The sequence below is a fragment of the Rhinopithecus roxellana genome, chromosome 17, assembly GCF_007565055.1.
Source record: "Rhinopithecus roxellana isolate Shanxi Qingling chromosome 17, ASM756505v1, whole genome shotgun sequence".
NCBI lineage: Eukaryota > Metazoa > Chordata > Mammalia > Primates > Cercopithecidae > Rhinopithecus > Rhinopithecus roxellana.
In genome coordinates this window covers 109,737,592-109,745,043 of record NC_044565.1, presented here as the reverse complement: position 1 = coordinate 109,745,043, position 7,452 = coordinate 109,737,592, and positions in this window count along the sequence as shown.

The following is a 7,452-nucleotide window of genomic DNA, read 5'->3' as shown; positions in this document are numbered from 1 at the left end:
AGGTAAATTCATCCCAGTTTGGTGGTATTCTCATATCAAATTCTGACGTTCTTCCCTGATAATCCTGCTGATATTTACCTGTTGGAGGTTTTAAACAGCTGCCCATGCGTTTGTCCAGATTTTGTAGTTGTATTTAGTGTAAGAGAAAAGTAGGTATGTGTTTGCTCCATGTTATCTGGAACTAGAGCCCTTCCCTTCATATCATAACTTCAAAATATAGAAAGCAAAGCTTACCAGAACTAAAAGGGAGAATAGAAACTTTCAAAATTATGGTTGGAAACCTTAATACCCTCCTCTTAACAAGTGTTAGACAAACATTTAGTAAAAATAACAGATAGAGATGATATAATTAGTTGACTATCCTATTTTTACTTACACAGGGCACTACATCCAGCAACCACAGAAAGCACACTCATTTCAAGTGCACATGTAAGATAAAAAGCAAATTCCAGGCTGGGGAAAGATAGTTACAAAGTATTTATCAGATAAGGAATTCATATCCAGAATATATAAAGTAATCCTAAAAAGCAGCTGGGAGGCTGAGGTGGGTGGATCACCTGAGGTCCGGAGTTCGAGACCAGCCTGACCAACATGGAGAAACCCCATCTCTACTAAAAATACAAAAATAGCCAAGCATGGTCACGCATGCCTGTAATCCCAGCTACTCGGGAAGCTAGGCAGGAGAATCACTTGAACCTGGGAGGCAGAGGTTGCGGTGAGCTGAGATCGTGCCATTGCACTCCAGCATGGGCAACAAAAGCAAAAACTCCATCTCAAAAAAAAAAAAAAGAAAAAAGAAAAAGAAACCACTAAAAATTGGTAAAAGATTTTAAAGGCACAAAGCGAAAGAAGATATCCAAATGACCAATAACTAAAACTAAGACTAATAACGAAATACATAAAACTAATAACTAAAACTAAGACTGACAATAGCAACTGTTGGAGAAGTATGAAGCAACTGGAACTCTTCATACTTTGTTAGTAAGAGTGTAAACTGGTAAGACCACATAGGAAAACTTTTTGGTAGTTTCTTTTTTAAAATTTTTATTTATTTATTTTTTAATATATATATATTTTTTGAGACAGAATTTAGCTCTTGTTTCCCAGGCTGGAGTGCAATGGCATGATCTCGGCTCACTGCAACCTCCACCTCCCAGGTTCAAGCGATTCTCCTGCCTCAGCCTCCCAAGTCACTGGGATTACAGGCATGCGCTACTACACTCAGCTAATTTTTGTATTATTAGTAGAGATGGGGTTTCACCATGTTAACCAGGCTGGTCTCGAACTCCTGACCTCATGTTCTGCCTGCCTCAGCCTCCCAAAGTGCTGAGATTACAGGCGCGAGCCACCACGTCGGCCTTTAAAAAGTTTTTTTGAGATGGACCTCATTCTGTCACCCAGGCTGGAGTGTAGCAACGTGATCTTGGCTCACTGCAACCTCTGCCTCCCGGGTTCAAGCAATTCTCCTGCCTCAGCCTCCTGAGTAGGTGGGATTACAGGTGCGCACCACCATGCCTGGCTAATTTTTTATATTTTTAGTAGAGACGGGATTTCACCAAGTTAGCCAGGATGGTCTCGATCTCTTGACCTTGTGATCCACCCACAATGAACAAGGAGAACACATGGACACAGGGAGGGGAACATCACACACTAGGACCTGTAGGGGGTGGGGGGCTAAAGGAGGGATAACATTAGGAGAAATACCTAATGTAGGTGATGGGTTGATGGGTGCAGCAAACCACCATGGCACATGTATGCCTATGTAACAAAACTGCACATTCTGCACATGTACCCCAGAACTTAAAGTATAACATATAAAAAAAAGAAAGAAAACGTGGTGCATATACACCATGGAATACTATGCAGCTATAAAAAAAAAGAGAACAAAATCATGTCCTTTGCTGCAACATGGATACAGCTGGAGGCCATAATTCTAAGAGAACTAATGCAGAAAGAGAAAACCAAATACTGCATGGTCTCACTTATAAGTAAGAGCTAAACACTGGGTACACATGGACATAAAGATGGGAACAAGAGAAACAGGAGACTATAAGAGGGGGGAAGTAGGGAGGAGCGCAAGGGTTGAAAAACTACCTATTGGGTACTATGCTCACTACCTAGATGATGGGTTCAGTTGTACTCCAAACCTCAGCATCATGCAATGTACCCTTGTACAAGTCTGCACGAGTACCCACTTCATCTAAAATGAAAGTTGAAGAAAAAAAGCACATTAGGTTCATTAAGAAGAGAATCGAGAAAGGCAGAGGGCAGGTCTTAGCATGGTAGAAAATTTTAAACAGCAATTAAGAAATAAGGTGCTTGGCCAGGTGCGGTGGCTCACTCCTGTAATCCCAGCACTTTGGGAGGCCGAGGTGGGTGGATCACCTGAGGTGAGGAGTTCGAAACCAGCCTGGCCAACATGGTGAAACCCCAACTCTGCTCCAAATACAACAACAACAAAAACACCTGGGCGTGGTGGCGCATGCCTATAGTCCCGGCTATCTGGGGCTGAGGCAGGAGAATCACTTGAACCCGGGAGATGGAGGTTGCAATGAGCCGAGATCACGCCATTGGACTCCAGCCTGGGCAACAAGAGTGAAGCTCCATCTCAAAAAAAAGAAAGAAGGTGTGTAAAGCAAATATTGACAGAAGTAAAACAAAGAAGAAAAAGAAAGAGGAGAGTCATGGGACTTGTCCCAGCAGGGTGGAAAACTTGAGATGGTTATTAAGAAATGGGATGAGGCCGGGCGCGGTGGCTCAAGCCTGTAATCCCAGCACTTTGGGAGGCCGAGACGGGCGGATCACGAGGTCAGGAGATCGAGACCATCCTGGCTAACACGGTGAAACCCCATCTCTACTAAAAAATATAAAAAAGCTAGCCGGGCGAGGTGGCTGGTGCCTGTAGTCCCAGCTACTCGGGAGGCTGAGGCAGGAGAATGGCGTAAACCCAGGAGGCGGAGCTTGCAGTGAGCTGAGATCCGGCCACTGCACTCCAGCCTGGGGGACAGAGCGAGACTCCGTCTCAAAAAAAAAAAAAAAAAAAAAAAAAAAAAAAAAGAAATGGGATGAATAAAATGGATATTGATGGATTAAAACAAAGGATTTAACACAGCACTACCAAAGGTTGAGCAGGCCCAAGGGACCCCCTGCTGGTCCCTCAACATTAAGGGGTTCCAAACAAACCTACTCTACTCCAGTTTAGAGACATTTAAAAAGCCAAAGGCAAAGTTTATCATGAGAAACCTGACCAGCAATCACTGTGACAGTTGTTAGCAGGTTCATCAAGATGAAGATTGACAAAAGGGTCACAGTCCCTTGGCTCTACCCCTCCTCAGTGGGGACCCAAAGCCTTATGTACATCAGTAGGTAAAATGGTTGGGAGGAGTGGGGTGTGGAGAAAAGGTTACTGGGACTCAGTACAGGAACCCCCAGCACTGTGGTACCAAAACCTATTGATGAAGCCCTGAGGCAGGCTGCAGTTAGAATGAGGGAACAGTAAAAGGTAAGGGTTGATAGGATCATGAAAGGCGGAACGCTTAAACAGACTTTAGGTAAAGAAGCTGTGTGTCCTTTACCTGAATGTTTTATGGGATGGCTGGGGAACACTTTTTCTTTTTGAGATGGAGTCTCGCCCTGTTGCCCAGGCTGGAGTGCAGTGGCACGATCTCGGCTCACTGCAACCTCTACCTCCCAGGTTCAAATGATTCTCCTGCCTCAGCCTCCCCAGTAGCTGGGATTACAGGTGCATGCCACCACACCCAGCTATTTTTTGTATTTTTAGTAGAGATGGGGTTTCACCGTGTTGGCCAGGCTAATCTCAAACTACTGACCTCAGGTGATCCGCCCACCTCAACCTCCCGAAGTGCTGGGATTACAGGTGTGAGCCACCACACCCGGCCTAACACTTCTTAATATCTAGTATTGTAACACCCAAACCTGTTAATTAAGTCCTAATGGAGACCACAGTTAGGAATGTAGTGGTTGATGGAATTAAAGTCTGTAGGCGAATTGGTGTTTTTCAGCAGGCTTCATGAGAACTGCTTGCGTGTGTCTCTTACCTGATTGTGTTATGGGAATGGATGTTGTGTATGCCTGGGAATGTTTCCCCTACCTAGTATTGTAAAACAGAAGGCATCACAGCGCGCAGCACTTCAGTCATCAGTGTGGAGAGTGTTCTTAGAGGTCACCAGTGTGGAAGCTGAGGCTTTCTCCCCTTGCTTCCCCTGCACCACGCTGCAGAGACCAAACACCTGTTTCTTATTAGGTCACAGTTCTCTCAGCAGGTGAGGCATTAACGGCCAAGAAAAAGAAAGGATGGGGCCGGGCGCGGTGGCTCAAGCCTGTAATCCCAGCACTTTGGGAGGCCGAGACGGGCGGATCACGAGGTCAGGAAATCGAGACCATCCTGGCGAACACGGTGAAACCCCGTCTCTACTAAAAAATACAAAAAACTAGCCGGGCGACCTGGCGGGCGCCTGTAGTCCCAGCTACTCGGGAGGCTGAGGCAGGAGAATGGCGTGAACCCAGGAGGCGGAGCTTGCAGTGAGCTGAGATCCGGCCACTGCACTCCAGCCTGGGCGACAGAGCGAGACTCCGTCTCAAAAAAAAAAAAAAAAAAAAAAAGAAAAAGAAAGGATGAGACTATAATCATGAATAAGTCTAGCAAGGGAAATATTTTTAGTTGTTTTTATTTTTGGTGTTTTTTGTTGTTGTTGTTGTTGTTTTTGCTTTGGAAACTGTTAGTCCAAACTGCACCATTTTGTAAAACCCCCAGCCATTTTGCAGACCTTGGTCAAAGTGAAACATTCCACAGGGGTTCGGGCACACCTGCCCAACCGCCTGACTCCCTTATTCTATTCTGCTGGAAGAAAGTGTAAGGAACCTCACACTGCATCAGAACACCAAACTGCCTAATCACGGGAACACGTTATCAACGTTTTCCCAGGCAGCAGGCCATGCCCCCTGTTCCAGACCCCTCCCGCCCAGCCTATCGTTGCCCCAGCCTGTAAGCAGCGGTGGACACTGGCATTAACCTGGTCCCCCACCTCTGCAGGTCTTATGCTGGACATAAAGCCTGCATTCGCTGTAGAACCACCACTCTCTCTGTATCTTTCTTTAACCCTCGCCTTCCCTTAAAACCTAACAAAAACTATCTATAAGACAATTTTTCCTCATCCTCCAGTAAGAATCTAAGTTTTGTTTGTTTTGGTTTTGGGGGTTTTTTTTGTTTGGGACAAGGTTTTACTTTGCTATCCAGGCTGAAGTGAAGTGGTGCAATCATGACACTGCAGCCTCGACCTCCCCGGGCTCAGGTGATTCTCCCCGATCAAACCTCCTAAGTAGCTGGGACCGCAGGCGTGTGATACCATGCCTGGGTAATTTTTGTATTTTTTGTAGAGATAGGGTTTTGCCATGTTGCCCAAGCTGATCTTTAACTCCTGGGCTCAAGCAGTCCTCCTGTGTTGGCCTCCCAAAGTGCTGGGATTACAGGCGTGAGCCACCACGCCTGGCCTAAGAACTTAGTTTTTGGACAACTATAAAAGCACTGTTTTACATAATAGGATGTAGACACATAATAATTCATAATGCCTGAATGGGGCACAGGCAAAAAATATAAAGAAAACTGAGAATGACTGGATATCATATCTAATGATGCCATGTTTGTGTCTAACATCTTTGACATGGTTCTCAGCAACTCTCTGGGAATCAGCTGTTGAGCTAAATGGAGGTGGGATGAGGATAAAGATGGGGATAGTTGGCTGGGTGAGGTGGTTCACGCCTGAAATCCCAGCACTTTGGGAGGCCAAGGCGGATGGATCACCTGAGGTCAGGAGTTTGAGACCAGCCTGACCAACATGGAGAAACCCCGTCTCTACAAAAAATACAAAAAATATTTAGCTGGGTGTGGTGGCGCATGCCTGTAATCGCAGCTACTCGGGATGCTGAGGTAGGAGAATCGCTTGAACCCAGGAGGCAGAGGTTGTGGTGAGCCAAGATTCCGCCACTGCACTCCAGCCTAGGCAACAAGAGCGAAATTCCATTTAAAAAAAAAAAAAAAAAGAGTTGGATAGTTGTACTATATCTAATTATTAATTCTAACAGGTTGTGGAGAAGCTTGGCATGAAAATCATGAGGTATAATGAAGTTTGTGTGTTATTTCCAGATTGTTCTTACCATGTTGTTAAGTCACAGATGAAAACAAGCAATGTTTGAAGGATATTCCCAACCTCCAGATGTACCTAATCCTGGTGAAGCCGATGCTGTTAGCACCCTCCCATATCCGTGGCCTTTTAGAATTTTCAGCTGATTTCCAACTACCGGTATTTGTACCTCTGTGCCTGCAGCCCCTTTTCCTTAGAAATATATGTTGCTTATTTGCAAGGCAAACCAGAGTAGCAAAGAATTGATACCCCCCAAAGCCCTACGGGCAGATCCCTCAACCAACCGCTCTCAAGAGTGGATGTATAAATGCCCCAGCTCCTTGTACCTCGGGCAGAATAATTCTGTGATGTGGGTTTTGCACCGTTCCTAGCAGTAATCCTGCAAGGTTGAGCTCAAGTACCCACTGTGGTAGCTGGCTTGATGACACGTTTTATTGGCTGTCCTACTGTCCCTGTATCATCCAGCCACCTCATACCAGCGTTCCAAAATAAACTACCCACACTGGAATCCTTGCCTCAAGTTCTGCTTCTGGGGAATCAAACTAAGACGACTTGAATGTGAGGTCTCCCACAGGACATCTCTCGGCTTCCTAGTCATAAAGAGAACACTGGGGGAATACATTCGGGGAACACGCGAGCGTACTATTTCTTGTTTTTCAAATTACCTGAAAGCGATTTCATCTAGATGTACTTTATTGTTTCAGTAGTGACATTGAAGGGGCTAGTGATTAGATGAAATTGATGCATACGAGGGAAAGCCCAAAATAAGTCATTCCCGAGCAAAGTGAACATCTGAAGGGCATCCTGGATGGCCCACACGCAGGGAGGATAATACAAATATTTAACACCTGGTACAGCACGGGCCTCAACCAGCCATACAAGCTGCCGGCCTACCTGCTGAGGGGCCGCCACACAAACTGACCATTGGTCTGCCCGGTGAAACAAGGATTCCTGGTTCTGCCTGGGTCAAATCTTCAGGCTGGGTTGAGAGGTCAGCGGGCAAAGAAGGATTTACTCGGCTTTCTCCAAGGGGGCTCTGAGGCAGGTAAGTCTGATTTTGATTCCTTCTCAGAAACAGAAGTGACGGACTGAAACATTCATTGAACATCTCCAAAGGGAGTTAAAGGCCCAGCAGGGCCACATCATCACGAGTCCACTTTACACTCCAACATGTTATCACTTGTGTCCTCTCCCGACTATGGAAGTTAAGGCCACAAACAGCACACAGTTTCCTTCCAGAGAGTTGTCTCTTCTCCGTTGTGGGTAGTGTGAGCAAGACCAAGGTAGCAAA